Here is a 14829-nt window from a genome sequence, read left to right as displayed (position 1 = left end):
TTTTCCTGAGCCATGTCTGGGTCTAGAAGTGCGTGCTCGACGGGTGGCACCAGTGGACGACGATGGAACTTCAGTCGCCGCTGATGTTGGAGGTGGTGCATTGGTTGCACGCGAGGAGCTTTCGACCCTCTTGAAAGGGCGATTTTTGTCGGTGACAGGAAGAGTATCCCTCTAGTAGCAGTTCCTAGGCTTTGTGCCTGCAATGATGATGGAGGATACACTGTTCCCTTGCCTCAGAAGTTGTTGGGATCGTGGTTGACTCTTCTCCTCAGCAAGAACTTGGAGAAAGTATTTTTCCAGTTGAAATTGCTATCTTGCATGAGGGTAGCCAGAACAATCTTCTGAGGTTGCGACAGTTGATCTGGCGAGCCTGTTGTCCCAATCCAGCATCCTTTGATGATTTTGGCCAGGACTTTGTAGGCGGGGTGGAACGTGCTCAACTTGAGAGTTCTCTCCACCCTAAAAATTTCTTGCCCTTTGACCTTGGTCTTGTCCTTAATGGCTTCCAGGAGGATGTCGTTGGCGATGTCATCGGCAAGGTTGGGGAGAGAACCTTCGGCAGGAAGGCCAAACAGTTATCTTACAACCGCAGAGACATTGATGGTGACTGTCTCAGTAGTGGTGAAGTCGGCGGTGGTGTACGTGGTGACTCTAGCGAGGTAGTCACCGGAAGCTTCATCGAGGGCCAATGAGTCGTAGAACTCCTTGACGGTGAAGTGATCAAGGAAGAAAAAGAGGCGAGGAAATCATAAAGTTGATCCATCCATGCCTTACCAGGAGTTCTTTCGCCGTGGTGTAATCATTTTGAGTGTGGAAACCCTCTAGCGACACAGAGGATTCATAACACACATTTTTCAAACTGCATAGGGTTAGATCCTTCATTTTCACTGAGGATTATTGATGGTGATCTGAAAAGTGAAGGGTTTTTCTCACAGGAGGAGCTGTGGAATATGAAACGTTAGATGCAGAAAACACAAATAACAGAGAGGTAAAGATTTGGGGGAAAATGGTTGAGTGTGGAAGATGAAGGTTTTATATAGTAAGTGAGAAAACTTTCGATCAAATGAAAATGAAGAGGTGATCGTGGCATTTGATTTGACAGTGGCTGTTTGATATTAGCGCCTGAAGCAGAATGGATAAAATTTTTGCGTCCGCATTTAATGTCCGGTTGACATGTCCCTAAAAAGTAGTGAAGAGCAATGATATGCCTACGTCATAAGTAAAGCTTAGAAGGGAAGAAAACTGAAGTTTTTTCGGACTGAAGTCACGCACTTTAAATAAGGCGGGAGCAATAAATACCCTTTTGAATTTGAAGATATGTTACTCCCTCCGTCCCTAAAATAACTTCCTTTTTTTCCATTTTGGGACGTCCCCCAAATAACTTCCTCTTTCTTTCTTTCCATTTTTGGAAACCTACCCCACCACTAATAATACTTTATTTATTCTTACTTTTCACTTTTCACCACTCCCAATACTAATTATAACACTTTTCACAACTTTCAATAATAATTATATCACTTTTTCTCCATTATCAATACACTTTACAACTTTTTATTAAAACCCGTGCAGTCCCCAAAGAGGAAGCCATTTCAGGGACGGAGGGAGTATTTTTAATCAAGAAAAATGTTTTCCGTAAAAGGATATTTCTTTAGTTTTTCCCAACAATACCAGTTGAAATCGAAAAGTATGCTATTTTTGAAAACAAATGCGCATAAGGCAATTTTAATGCAATTTCAAGACACGACTTAAGAAATCAGTAGGACATACAAAAGTCAACATTTGAACAATATACTGAAATGTGAAATACTGAAGACTAAAATAAAATTCTTAAGGTGAGAAACATTTACTGGTCGACTGATCATTGTAGTCAGTCGATACCACTAGTTCACTCAAACTGATGAGATCAGTTTCCCCCTTGATCATTGTCAACGATCTTCAGTAAAGTCTTATTTTCAGTTGACACCGCTTTAGTATATGAACTTCAGTTGAAATACCACGACACTTCAGTTTCTATTATTCATTTTCAGTAAAATTCACGATTATTCATCAGCTTTATTTTTTTGGATTTTGGAGGCCCAATCTTCCGCAAAGGTCGTTAAATCTGTCTTCAGAAAGGGCATTTGTTAAGATATCCGCTCATTGAATGGTTGTATGTATGTTTTCAATGACAACGTCCTTCTTTTCAACGTGATCTCGAATGAAGTGATCTCGAACTGCAACATGCTTGCATCTTGTGTGATGCACCGGATTTTGAGCAATTGCAATAGCACTGGAGCTATCACAATAGATTGGTACTTCGGATTCTTCAATTCTGTAATCCTTCAGTTGTTGCATGAGCCATAATAGTTGAGAACAACAGCTTCCAGAAGCAACATATTTAGCCTTAGTTGTTGAAGTAGCGGCTGAAGTCTGTTTATTTGAAAACCATGAAATCAGTTTACTTCTTCTTGGCTATATCCCTTAGCAATGAGCCTTGCTTTATTTCTGACTACATTTCCTTTCTCATCCTTCTTGTTCTTGAAAATTCATTTCAGTCCAATGACTTTTGCATCATCTGGCCCATTAACCAGTTCCCATACCGAATTCCTGTTGAATTCATTGAGTTCCTCTTGCATAGCAATGGTCCATTGAGTACATCTCAATGCTTCTTCGACACTCATTGGTTCAGTTTGTGAGAGAAAACAACTGAACTCTGCGGTTTCATTGATTGCATTCTAATTCATGTCGAAAACGAGGTTGCATCTGGAGCTTCGAGTCTTCACATGATCGGTTGGTTCGCGAATAATATCTTCTAGTGAGTGATCTTCGAACCACCGTTTGTTTCTTCTGGTTTCTTCTTGTGAAGGCATTGGATCATCGAGAACAAGTGGTGAAAGTGGTCTAACAGTCGTGGACTGAAGTTCGGTGTGAACTTCAATTTCAGTTGAAACAGGGGAACACTGAACTGTTGGCGTTTTGGGCTTTCTTTGAATCTCAGGTTCAACTTGTTTTGGTTCTTCAGTTGGTGGAGTTCTCCCTTGACTGTTGCCTTCAGTCGGAACTGTAGATGGACTTTCAGTAGTTGGATTAATCTTTTGATACTAAAGTTCTTCAGTATTTTCTTCATCAGTTGGACTCCACACCAGCGCTTCTTTCATTTCAGCGATGATTGTCCCATCAGTTTTGGAACCTTCACCGATTTTTAGTTGTCTGTGATCATCAAGTGACTCATCAAAAACAACATGTGGTGTTACTTTCACAGTCAACTTCCGAGAATTAAGTACGCGATAGGCTTTGCTTGATTCCTCAATTCTAGAGTATCTAAGAAAGATTCCTTAGTCAGCCTTGCTATCCTTTAGAATTTCCCCGCCTCGTAAGTTGCAAGTGTTATTGGATCTATGATGTAAGTTGGGAAAAGATGTCCCTTCTCTGTGTTTCAAATGTGCCCAATGTTAGTTGAATGTTGCTATGGTGCCTTCCCTCAAGGTTGGATTGTCTGACCCTGATTGGATTCTAATCCTGGAATTGGAATTCCCGTTGTGGGTTGTCGATGCGAGTATGGAATGAGTTTGCCCCTTTTTCGGTTGGTTCTCGTGTGTACCGCCCCTCGAGGACACCAATGAGAAATTGATGAGTCCCTTCGTTTGCTTTGTGTGCTCCTTCGGTTTTCTAGTAGCAAGATCTGGCTTTTGGTTTGAAGATTGAATCAGTGGTCAGCCTGTGCTTGAACGACGGCATTCTAAGAAGAAACCTCTGATTCCGAAATGGTTTACTTTATAGGCTAGTGAACGAGCTAAGTAGTTCGGACCCTTCCACATCTGATATTCTACCGGAAAAAGTACTTAGCTTCTCTTTGTCATTGTTGTGGATGTAACACCTCGAACCAAATGCATGAAAGTAAAAGATAGATGGCTTCCTGTTATTTCATATTTCATATGGAGTTTTTCCATATCTTTGCGTCAGGAAGAAACAGTTTTGAGTGGAGCATGCAGTGTTAATTGCTTCCGCCCAGAACTTCAGTGGCAACTTGGATTCTGCAAGCATAGTCCGCGCTGTTTCCTTGACGGTTCTGTTGCGGCGCTCCACCACTCCGTTCAGTTGAGGAGTCTTCGCTGCAGAGGTTTGATGACTGATTCATTTTTCTTAACAAAAGTCTCTGATAACTGAATTGAGGAATTCAGTCCCTCTGTCCGATCTTATGCTGATGATGTCGAATTACTTTTCAATGCTTAGCGTCCTCATCAGCTTCGGCAATTCCTTCAGTGTCTCACTCTTTCTATACAAGAATACAACCCAAGTATATCGTAAGTAATCATCGATTACTACAAGGGCGTATCTTCGATTGTTAAAGCTTCTGGGAGACACTGGACAGAAAAAATCCATGTGAAATAGTTGTAAGATGCGCTCGCAGGAGTGACCAGTCTTTGACTTGAAAGATGCTTTCGTCTGTTTTCCTCGTTGGCATGCTTCACATTCCTCCCTTTTTTGAAAGACTATTTGGGGTAGTCCTTCCACCAGTTGGTGCTGAGCAAGTTTGTTAATTGTCTTGAAGTTGAGATGGTTGAGTCTCCGATGCTCATGTTTCCATAGTTTTTAATATTCATATAATGTCAATTTTATAGGGAATTGAGTGTTTGATGATTGTTTTGTGCTTAAATTGCTTTATCTTGTGAAATATGATACTTGCTCGTACTTTGATGAATTTTACGGAAATATGAAGTCTGAATTTGAACCGATGATCTTAATGAAAGTTTTGGTTCATCTTGATACGAGTTTTTAGGCGCAAACGGTTCACAAATCCGAGTTCGGACGAAGAAGATATGGCCGAATCCAGAAAGTCGCGCGCAGCAGTGAATAGTGCCCGATGGGAATTTCCGAATTTTCAGGATTTTGCGGGATTTTCGAATTTTCTCATTATTTTCGAGTTCTACACTGTATTTATCTCTTATACCTATATATAGGGTTCCCAACTTTATTTTTCAGTTCTCTAGCTTTTAGTTTTCATTGCTTTCCAGTTTTTAGAGCTTGGATTGGATTTCTGCAAGGATTGAAAATTCAAGATTATTCTTCCAGTTTTATTCAGAGTTTTCATTTAATTCAGTTCTTTCAATTGTTGTCTTTTTAATTATGTTTATGTTTTCTTTTGCTATGTCTGACTAGGTTTTTAATCTGATTCTAGGGTTTGTAATAGTTAACTGAATTCATATGATTAATTTGTTAATACCTTTTTGCCTTCCAGTTTATGATTCATAATTCCTGGTGCTTGAATTCTTGTGAATTATTTGATCAATAGTTTGCATGTGTAGCTATTCGGTTTGAGACCTAACGGAAATAATTGTTTAGCAGATTCAGGAATGTATGAGATGATTTTAACCTTGAGACCTAGCGGAGATAGGTGGATCATAGAGAGCTATTCTTATGTATTTTTGGGAGTTAATAGATTTTCTCGAGACCTAACGGAGATAGAGAATTTACTAATCTACTGTCATATGCTACTCTAGCGAGAGTGTTTGATTATTTATGTGATCTCTCATCAGAACTGAATTAAACTGGTAATTAGGATTAATAGATTGATTGTGCGAATTTGGTTAATGAATTTACTTCCCTAGGATCAGTTGTTTTCGTATTTTGATTTATCGATGTTATTTTTTGTTTTGTGTTATTCTAAATTTCAATTCAATCATTATTTTTCTGTTGCCTAGATATTGCGAAAATCTGAATTGAGAATATTTAGAGTTATTTTGTTTATCAGTCCCTGAGGATACGATACTCGGTTACTTTTTATTGCTACAATTATACTGTGTTAGTTGCAGTTTACGTTGCTAATAAATTAGTGATCAGATGCCAAATGGTGTTGAGCTCGGCATGACTCTTACTGATTAGGCAGGTCTCCGGAGGACTATCTTCCCAAGAAACCACATAGAGGTTTCCTTGTCTAACCCCCCTTCAACACCACCTTCTTCTTTATATTTCTCACAGTGAATTAATCTCTTTTGATTTTCACAGAGAATCCACTGTCGCAAAATTGGCTCACAGACAAGAGATTGTGTTTTAGTCCATAAACATAGCTAACATTAGATATACATGCGTTACCCATGTTTAATACACCATAGCCTTTTATTTCTCCAAGTGAGTTGTCTCCAAATGCGACTTTGGATCCAACTTTCTCCACATACTGGGTTAGATGCTCTTTGTATCCAGTCATGTATTTTGAACATCCACTATCAAGGTAACAGATATTCTTTGGTGCTTTTGCTTCTTCTTTCTTCTTATTTTGTTTCCTGGTTTTACCCTGCAAGAAAGAAGAATTTTAGGTACCAAGTTAATGTTTGGGTCCTGGCATGTCAGTTTTAGTTCATTTTGGAATCTAAATTTGCTTCATAACACGTGGTGGAGATGTGACTTTCTTGTAGCTTGGCCTTTTAACTGAAGTTGAAGCTTCTTCAGTCTTCAGTGATGTTGTTCTGCTTGGATTAACTTCTTTCGTTTTGTGCATCTCCTTTTTCTTGTTTTCCTGTCTTGGGTAGACTGGAGATCTCCTTCTTTGAGTATTGTGTCTTCTCTGAAATACTGAACTTGAAGTGGATTGATGATGTCTCGGTTGATACCGATGAGCTATAGACTGATGTTGTCTATATTGGACAAATGTAGGGACTGATGTGATCCGGACTGATGTTGCTTCTGATAGTGCTGAGATTGTCTGGACTTCTGATTTTGTCTCCAAGGTTGTTGCTCACGAGTAAACTGATAATAATTCAGTTTCTTGTTGTTCTGATTCCCCCTTGGTTGGTGACGTGGGTTCTGGTTCTTCAGTTGTTTAAACTGATGATGGTTCCGTTTAGAGGATCCTTCATCCTTTCTGTGCTGAAGTGGATTCTTCAGTTTCTGCTGATGAGTTTGATTATTAGTCACCACCTTCTGTTCTATCCAGTATCTTCCCTTAGGTCGTCCGTAGTCTTTAGGAGGAGGAATATTCTTATGTGACATTATCTTTCTTTTCTTATCTTCTTCTGCATAACTTCTGGATTTGACTGATGCTTCGTCATCTGATTTTTCAATTATTTCCACTATCTCAATTCCTTTGCCTTTTTCAGCTGTAGTCAATTTTCCTCCAATACTTTCTACTAGTGTTGAAGATGGAAAGTACTTCATCAGTGAGAAGTTCTCCATACAATTCTTGACCCACTGTTCCATCTTGTCATTCAGTCGAACTGCTTCGAAAGTGGCTTCATCAAGTTTCTTTGCAGTTAGCTCTAGATCAGTTTCAGTCTCTTCCAATTTAGACTGAAGTTTGCTCTTTTCCGACTGTAGAGTTTCGATCTCCTTCTTTAGTCCATTGTTCTCTACAATTAGTTCATCAAGACCAGTTTCACCCGGAAGATAAACACTAATCTTCTCATTTACAGTCTGAGCTTGACTGATCTCTTTCTTCAATCTTTGATTTTCTTCCAGGAGATTCTCAAAGAGTGTCCTCAAACTTTGGTAGTCACACATCACTTGTTCATATTCTTCAGTATTCAGTGATGTGGCTCCAGAGATATCATTATTAAAGGTTTTAGAGTGAGAGTTTACCTCAGGCCCATCAAGTTCGTTGCCATAGTTGTTGAAGTTGTTATCAGCTAAGCTTTCAGCATCTTTAGCCATTAGGGTCTGGCTCTCATCATCTGAACTTGGTGAGTTGCTTGAAGATGATTATGTGGAGGAGTTGGAGTCCCGTTCATCTTCGGCTACCATTGTCTTCTTCTTCTCGTATCTTCTGTCTCTTTTGGCTCGAAGGGCTTTGCGTTATGAGTATGAGATTTTAGGGCAATCAGTCTTGTAATGTCCCTTCTTGCCACAGCCAAAGCATTCCACGTCCTTCAAGTCGGGAGTAGATGGCTTCTTTTCTTCGGATTTGTCGTTGGAGTATCTCGGCTTGTACTCCTTCTCCTTGCCTTTGAAGTTCTTCTTGTGTAATTTCTTGCACTTTCTGAACCTCGATTCCACTTTGTTGAACCTTTAAGTCATTAGAGCATATTGACTGAAAAAGTCTTCAGTTTTGGTATCAGTCGACTCCTTCGACTGCTTCTTGGAATCCTTGGATACATCCTTCAGTGCTACTCTTTTAGAGGCTGAGGGTGTGTCATCATCTGAAGTTCCAGCTTTCTTGTTGTTCTTGTTCCATCGAATGTCAAATTCGTTAGCTTTAAGGTCAGAGAACAATTGTTCGATGCTCAGTATATTAAAATTTGGCTTTGTTTGCTGAGCAATAGCGTACATCTGCCATTCTGCAGATGTTAGGCTTCGTATGATCTTCAGGTTGATCTCAGTTGATTGTACTTGTTTCTGGAGATGGCTTGAACTTTATTCAGTATTTGGTTGAATCGAAATTTCATCTTTTTGATAGATTCATCCTTCAGCATCAAAAAGTTGTCGAACTTCTGGCATGCAATCGACAGCTTGTTTTCTTTAATCTCTTCGGATCCAGTGCACATCCTTTCAAGTGTGTTCCACATTTCTCTGGCTGTAGTAAACTTAATGATTTTTATCATTTGTTTGTCCGGAACGGTGCCTGAGATGATGTTGGGAACTTATTGAAATATCCTAATCCTTGTTTTGATGATACCAAAATCCATAGGCCTTAATTGTAATAGACTAGAACTGTTCGAACTCATGTGTTAGAGTTCTTTTCTAGTTTAGTTTGCTGTTCTGAAGACTGAAGACTGAAGGACGAAGGACTGAAAGACTGAAGTTACCAACTGAAGTATCAGTTGAAGAATCAGTCCGGAACTGATTACTTAATGCGTGCTATGTGGATTCAGCGGACCGATACTAAAGTCAAGTATCAGTTAACCATTCTTCCTCGGACTGAACCTCTAACGTTCAAAGGAAGCCACGTACTCCAAAAGTACAGCCGCATTAAATGCAGAGATCTCAGGATCATCCCTCTCTGCAGAGGTCATTCCTATTTGGAGACGTCACATCTCCTGCTCTTCAACATAGCCGTTCTCACCAAACAAGGAACCCCGAAGATTGAAGCCTCAGCCAAAATTATTTTCTCAGCCAAAGCTTAAACTCTCCAAAGCTTGAATCGAAGAAGAGAATAACAAAGCCGAAAATCAGTCACTGCTGATTACATATATTCTCTTTGACCTTAGGCAAACCCTTCTTTACCCAAAGCCTAGGTCAAAACTCACTCCAAAGAACTTGCTCTTTGAAGTTTAGTTGGCAAGATTTCAAACCTCCCTTCGAGAGATAGAATCGAGTGTTTGAGTTGAAAAGGAGTTCAGGAAGGTACTCTGACTCCGTGAGATCCTAGTGCAGGTTCGTGCTAGGAGTGAGAAATCCAAAGTGAGTGAAGTGTTGGTACTGAAGATTGGATCTTCAGTTGATTCGGTTGTATGCACCCGGCTAATCACACGGATAGGTTTGCAGTGCACCAGTTAAGCACTTGCGGAGTAAAGTTGTTGGTCTGATCAATTGACCGTGGATGTAGGAAGAGTTTTCTGAACCACGTAAAAATCTCTGTGTTGTTTACAGCTTTCAGTTTTACATTCTTACTTGTGCTCTTTCAATTGATAAACTGAATACTGATTAGATGCAAAGAGAAACCTAAGACTAACAACGTGCTCAACAAAGGCTATTACGAAACAAAGTTATTTCCGCTGCGTATGTTATCAGTCTGACTGATCTATCCTCTGATAGTCAGGAAGACTTGTAACATCTCTGTTTTAGCAAACTCGACTAAAGCCTTAACGTGCATCAGTTAAGTTCCAGTGACTTAACTGATAACTCTTTACTGAAGAGTATTTCAGTATCAGTCGTCAACCCTGTTTGGTCAAAACTCCTTTCAGTTAACAGGTGTCTAAGTTTACGTGTAAAGTTTCGTTTTAATCTCTATCTTGAGATCCCTCTGATTTTAAGAAAAATAGCCTATAGGTGTATTCCCCCCCTCCATACACCTATTCGAGACCCTCCGGACCTAACAGATGATATTCTTCGCGAGGTTGTCCAGTTCATCTTGCTTCCGTTCTTCAGATGTGTACTCATGCTTATCTTTGATTCTGGATTCGTAGTAGGGATCTTTCCCTGCTTATGTGGAAGTTCTCATGGTTTTATCCTTGATAATGATTGGACCGTCTGTAATCACTTCCCACATCCTGCAAAGTTGGGCAGTGAGATAGCTCTTGACTCTAAACTTCCATTCGTAATTGTCAATGGAGAACGCCAATAGTGATGTATATCTGCTGAAGTTAGTTTCCATAATGGTAAAATAGAAATAAGAGAAATACTTACGTAGCATGAAGAGAAAATAGAGACTTTTTAAAAAAGATCTAGTTCAGTAGAACCGGGTCAAAGCAGACTGTTCTTGTGAACAACCTGCTCTGATACCAATTGTTGGCTCCCGTAGGGTTACTGAACTGGTGTATGGGGAAGGATACACCAGTAGGCTATTTTTAAAACTTCTTTTGAAAATAGAAGTTGGTATCGAAACTGATATTGAAGTGAGTGACTGAAGTGTTCAATGTAAAATAGGATCAGTTAAAAACGGGCGTAGACTGATACTAATATTGGTTCAGTAATTTAACTTTAGTGCGAGGAACTTGTCAACACAGTGATAGTTCAAGTAGGGTTTCAGTCAAATCAGTTTAAATAAACAGAGAAGTGTTAGAAATCTTACTAACTATCCAAAGATTTGTTAGTTAGACTGATAACACTTGGAACGGAAACGATTTTACGAAATAGCCTTTAAGTGAATCACTTTGTCAGTTTTTAAGGTTTCTGTTTTTACTTTATCAGCTTCAGTGTGAATAAGTGTTTGTGCACAAATAATTATTGAAAGCAATGAGAACACAAAGAGTTTTACATGGTTCAGAAAATAATTTCCTATGTCCACGGTCAGTCGATCATACTGACAAATCACTGGGCTTGTGCTTGCGGGTGCACATGAAACCTTGCTTTTGAAACTCTAGTTTCAGAGCCAACACACTGGGTTGGACTTATCTCCTTCTTAACTCGCAGTTGCTAGACAACACACGTCTTAGCTTGTGGAGGTTAAGATTCTCTGAGTTCAAACAACTGTCTCGAACTCCCTATTTCTCAAACGATCTTTTCACTTTTGTAAAAATGGTTCAAATCTCCAACTTAAGATTACCGAGAACAGGCACTCAAGTAATAAAAAATCTAGGGTACAAATAAGAAATATTTGCCTAGAGGTTCTAAGAGAATGTATGTATATCAGGTGGTCTGATATTTGGCAATGAGAATTCTCTTCTTCGATTCAAGCATTTTGGCTAAGTATAAGCTGAGTCTTGAGTTTGGCAGAGCTTCAGCGTATGTTCTTGAATCGGCAAGGTCGAAGGTTGATCCTTGAGCTCTATTTATAGGCGGGTGGGGATTAATAGATCCGTTGGGGGGGGGGGGATCCTTCAATCCTATCTGCCGTTTGACTTGTTAATTAAAATATGGCTCAGGTCTTCATCCTCTATCTCCTTTAAGCCGAAAGTGGTATGGGCTTTCTGAAATAGGAGATGATGTTACAGGGTTAAGTATCACGGAAAGGGAAACTCTGCAGGGTGACGATTCACCATATCCTTGCATTAAATGCTCTGTCCTTAGCATTAAATGCGGCGTGTACTGGAAGCATTCAAATTGTCCTTCGTTAACACTGAGTGTGTTATACATTACTCCAGTTTCAGTCCGTATCTGCACCATCAGTCCGAGGTTTTCACTCGAAGCATTACTTCAGTTGCATTGAATGCTTTGACTGATCAGGTGTACTTAAGTGTTTTCCTTACACTTATACTTCAGTGTAGATTCTGCATTGAATTCGCATTTAATTTAGGTGAATTCTAGTCTTCAGCATGGTGAGCAGTGTAGCTTCAGTCCTTCATACTTCAGTCTTCAAGACTTCAGTTCTTCGATCTTTAGTTCTTCGGTCTTCAGTCTTTCGATCTTCAGTCTATACTAAAAAAATGAACTCCAACAGTTGAGTTTAAAGAATTCTAGCCTAGTAAAATTAAAATCTAAGGGCTTTGGGATCATCAAAACTAGGGTTATGATATTTTTTCTTATTTCCCAACAATTCTCTTTCCCGCTATACTATGATTTTTAGATTGAAAACAAAAATCCAAAGCTCAAGTCTTAGTGCAGAAAAAATTGAATTTGGAAGACCTTAAACTTGTACATTAGACTATCAGCAACGGTGACCCTGATGCAGGGTCACCAAGTAAACGACAAATGCATAAGACTACCCACAGTCGTGACACTCACTCAACCCAACCTTACTCCACTTTTTAATAAAATATTCATTTCTCTCTCATCCACCTACACAACCCACAACCTAACACAATTTTTACTCCCAATGGTGACACCAACCCAACCTACATATTTTTTCTTTTCACTTTATTTTTAAATTATCTTAATATCTAAAATAAAATATAAATATAAATTAAATATTTATTTATTATATTTAATAATTGGGATGATTTGGATCTATAATAGAAACAAAACGGTGAGGAAAAAATTCAACCAAATATGAAAAGAAGAAAGAGAGTTTTTGTTTGGATGTGAAAATGTAGTGAAATTGGGCTCTATTTATAGAGCTAAAAATAATATAAAAAAATTAATATAATTTTTATATATTTTTTATGCAGAAAAATCATTATTAAATTTTATCTATCATAAAATTTAATACACCAATAATAATTTGACAAGTGACGACATCTACACAAAAGAGAGAGGGTGACCTGGGGGGCGGCTGACATCCCGGGTTATGGAAAAAGCATGACTTTGCATTTTTTTTTGCCAATCAATTTGTCTTATTCGGGTGACCCTCGCCGAGGGTCACCGTTGTGGATAGCCTAATATATTAAAAAAATGTAAAAGTCATGCTATTTTAATGACCCGGGCTCTGATCCGCCTCGAAGTCATCATCTATCTTTCAACTATAAATTGCCAAGTGTCAATTTTTAAATGAATTTTCAGACTTCTTTTTAAATAAAATAAAATTATAATTTTACTTTATAAAAATTCTTATTTAACTCTATAAATAAAACTCAATTTTACCATATTCACACACACAAATTAAATCTCCCTCTTTTTCATAATTTTATATTCTATTTAGTTTTTTTTTTCTCACATATTTATTTTCATTTTAAGTTATGGAGCCAAATCATCCCAATTATTTTTATTCAAATTTACAAAATTATCCAAGTTCACTAGATTATCCAAAATTATCCAAATTTCACATATCTGTAGTTGTATTTTTTAGTTTCAAGCATTAATTTGTAGTTTGATTTATTTATTTTTAGTTATATGTTTAATTCTTGTAATTTTCATTGTTTATATAATGAAATCTCAATTATAATGTAGTATGACAATTTTTAATTTTAATATGATTATAAATTAAAAATAAAATATTTTAAATAAATTTTAATTTAACTTTTAAATATAAAAAATTTTATATATACTAAATATTTTAAAATAGAGTAAAAAAAATATGTAGGTTAGGTTGGTATTATTAATGGGAGTAGAAATTATATTAGGTTGTGGGTTGTGTAGGTGGATGAGAGAGAAATGAACATTTTATTAAAAAATTGAGTTGGGTTAGGTTGGATGAGTGTCATGACTATGAATAGTTTTATAGGATTTTGATTTGTTCGAAGCTTAGCTCAAAAATGGCTGACACTGAAATGATGGTGTTGCATTTGCATGGTTGCTTTTTGACATCATTTCCAAATAAAGAATATATTTTGAAATCTACTGGAAGTTTTGAAAAAGAAAAAGATTGAAGCAAAATGGTGATGGTCGCCGACCACCGGAAAATTGTTGGTCTACCTGTTGTCCATGGAGAGCGAGCACAAGTTTGAAATTCTCCTCTTACTTTGTTAGAAATAAATAGAAAATGGCTGAAATGGTTCTTTTGTATCCCAAAGGCTAAATGAGATCCTCTGTCTCCAAATGTCGTGTACCACTCTTAATTTCTTTGTAATTTTTAATTATTTCTTATTCAATTTTAATTAATAAGGGTTCACTTATCCAATTAGGGGTTTATATTTATTATTTTATATTTATTTGAATTAACAATAGATTATTTGGGTTCATCAATTCAAAGTTAGGATATATAATTTTTTAAATTTTAATTTTTAGTGATAAATATTAATTAGACTTTATAATATAATAATAATTTTTATTTTTATAAAAAATAATTATAAAATAAAAAAATTAAGAGTAGTACATAATGATACACACTATATTCTGGGACAAAGGATCTAACCTGCCCAAAGGTTGACGCACTTTTTTCTTCTTCTAAAAACATTAAGAAAAACTTTTTAGGTTCAAAATAAGCTGAATCTTGATGATCTTGGTGTCTGTAGATTCACCTTGACGAGAGCCATATACTTTGCTGGCTTCTTATATCTACTTAATTCTTATTGATTGATGAGAACTTGGAATATTGTTACTGTACTTAAATACCAATTATTTTGACCCCTTCAAAACAATGTGACCATGTCATGCTTGACCTTCTAACCCGATAACTATATTTTTGGTATTATATTTTGTTCAATTGAAGGTGCATTATTGTGTTTGCTTTATAAATTTTTGGGAATTTCTAACAAAATTCTTTCACTTTTAGTTAATTGTTTATGTCAACATATATTAGTTTTATTGACTCCTTATTTTTATTAAAATGTCAATTAGGTTCTGACTATGTAAACCATGGTTTTTAAATATTATGGCAAAAACTTGTATATTCAGATGTACGAGCGGTGCATTTATCTTAATTAAATTCAATTAAAATTATCATCAATTCCCAATTATGATTTACTGTATTAATTATTAATTAAAATTTATTAAACACAACTGAAA

Source organism: Salvia miltiorrhiza, unplaced genomic scaffold, assembly GCF_028751815.1.
Source record: "Salvia miltiorrhiza cultivar Shanhuang (shh) unplaced genomic scaffold, IMPLAD_Smil_shh original_scaffold_478, whole genome shotgun sequence".
Classification (NCBI taxonomy): domain Eukaryota; kingdom Viridiplantae; phylum Streptophyta; class Magnoliopsida; order Lamiales; family Lamiaceae; genus Salvia; species Salvia miltiorrhiza.
This window is presented reverse-complemented; position numbering follows the sequence as displayed.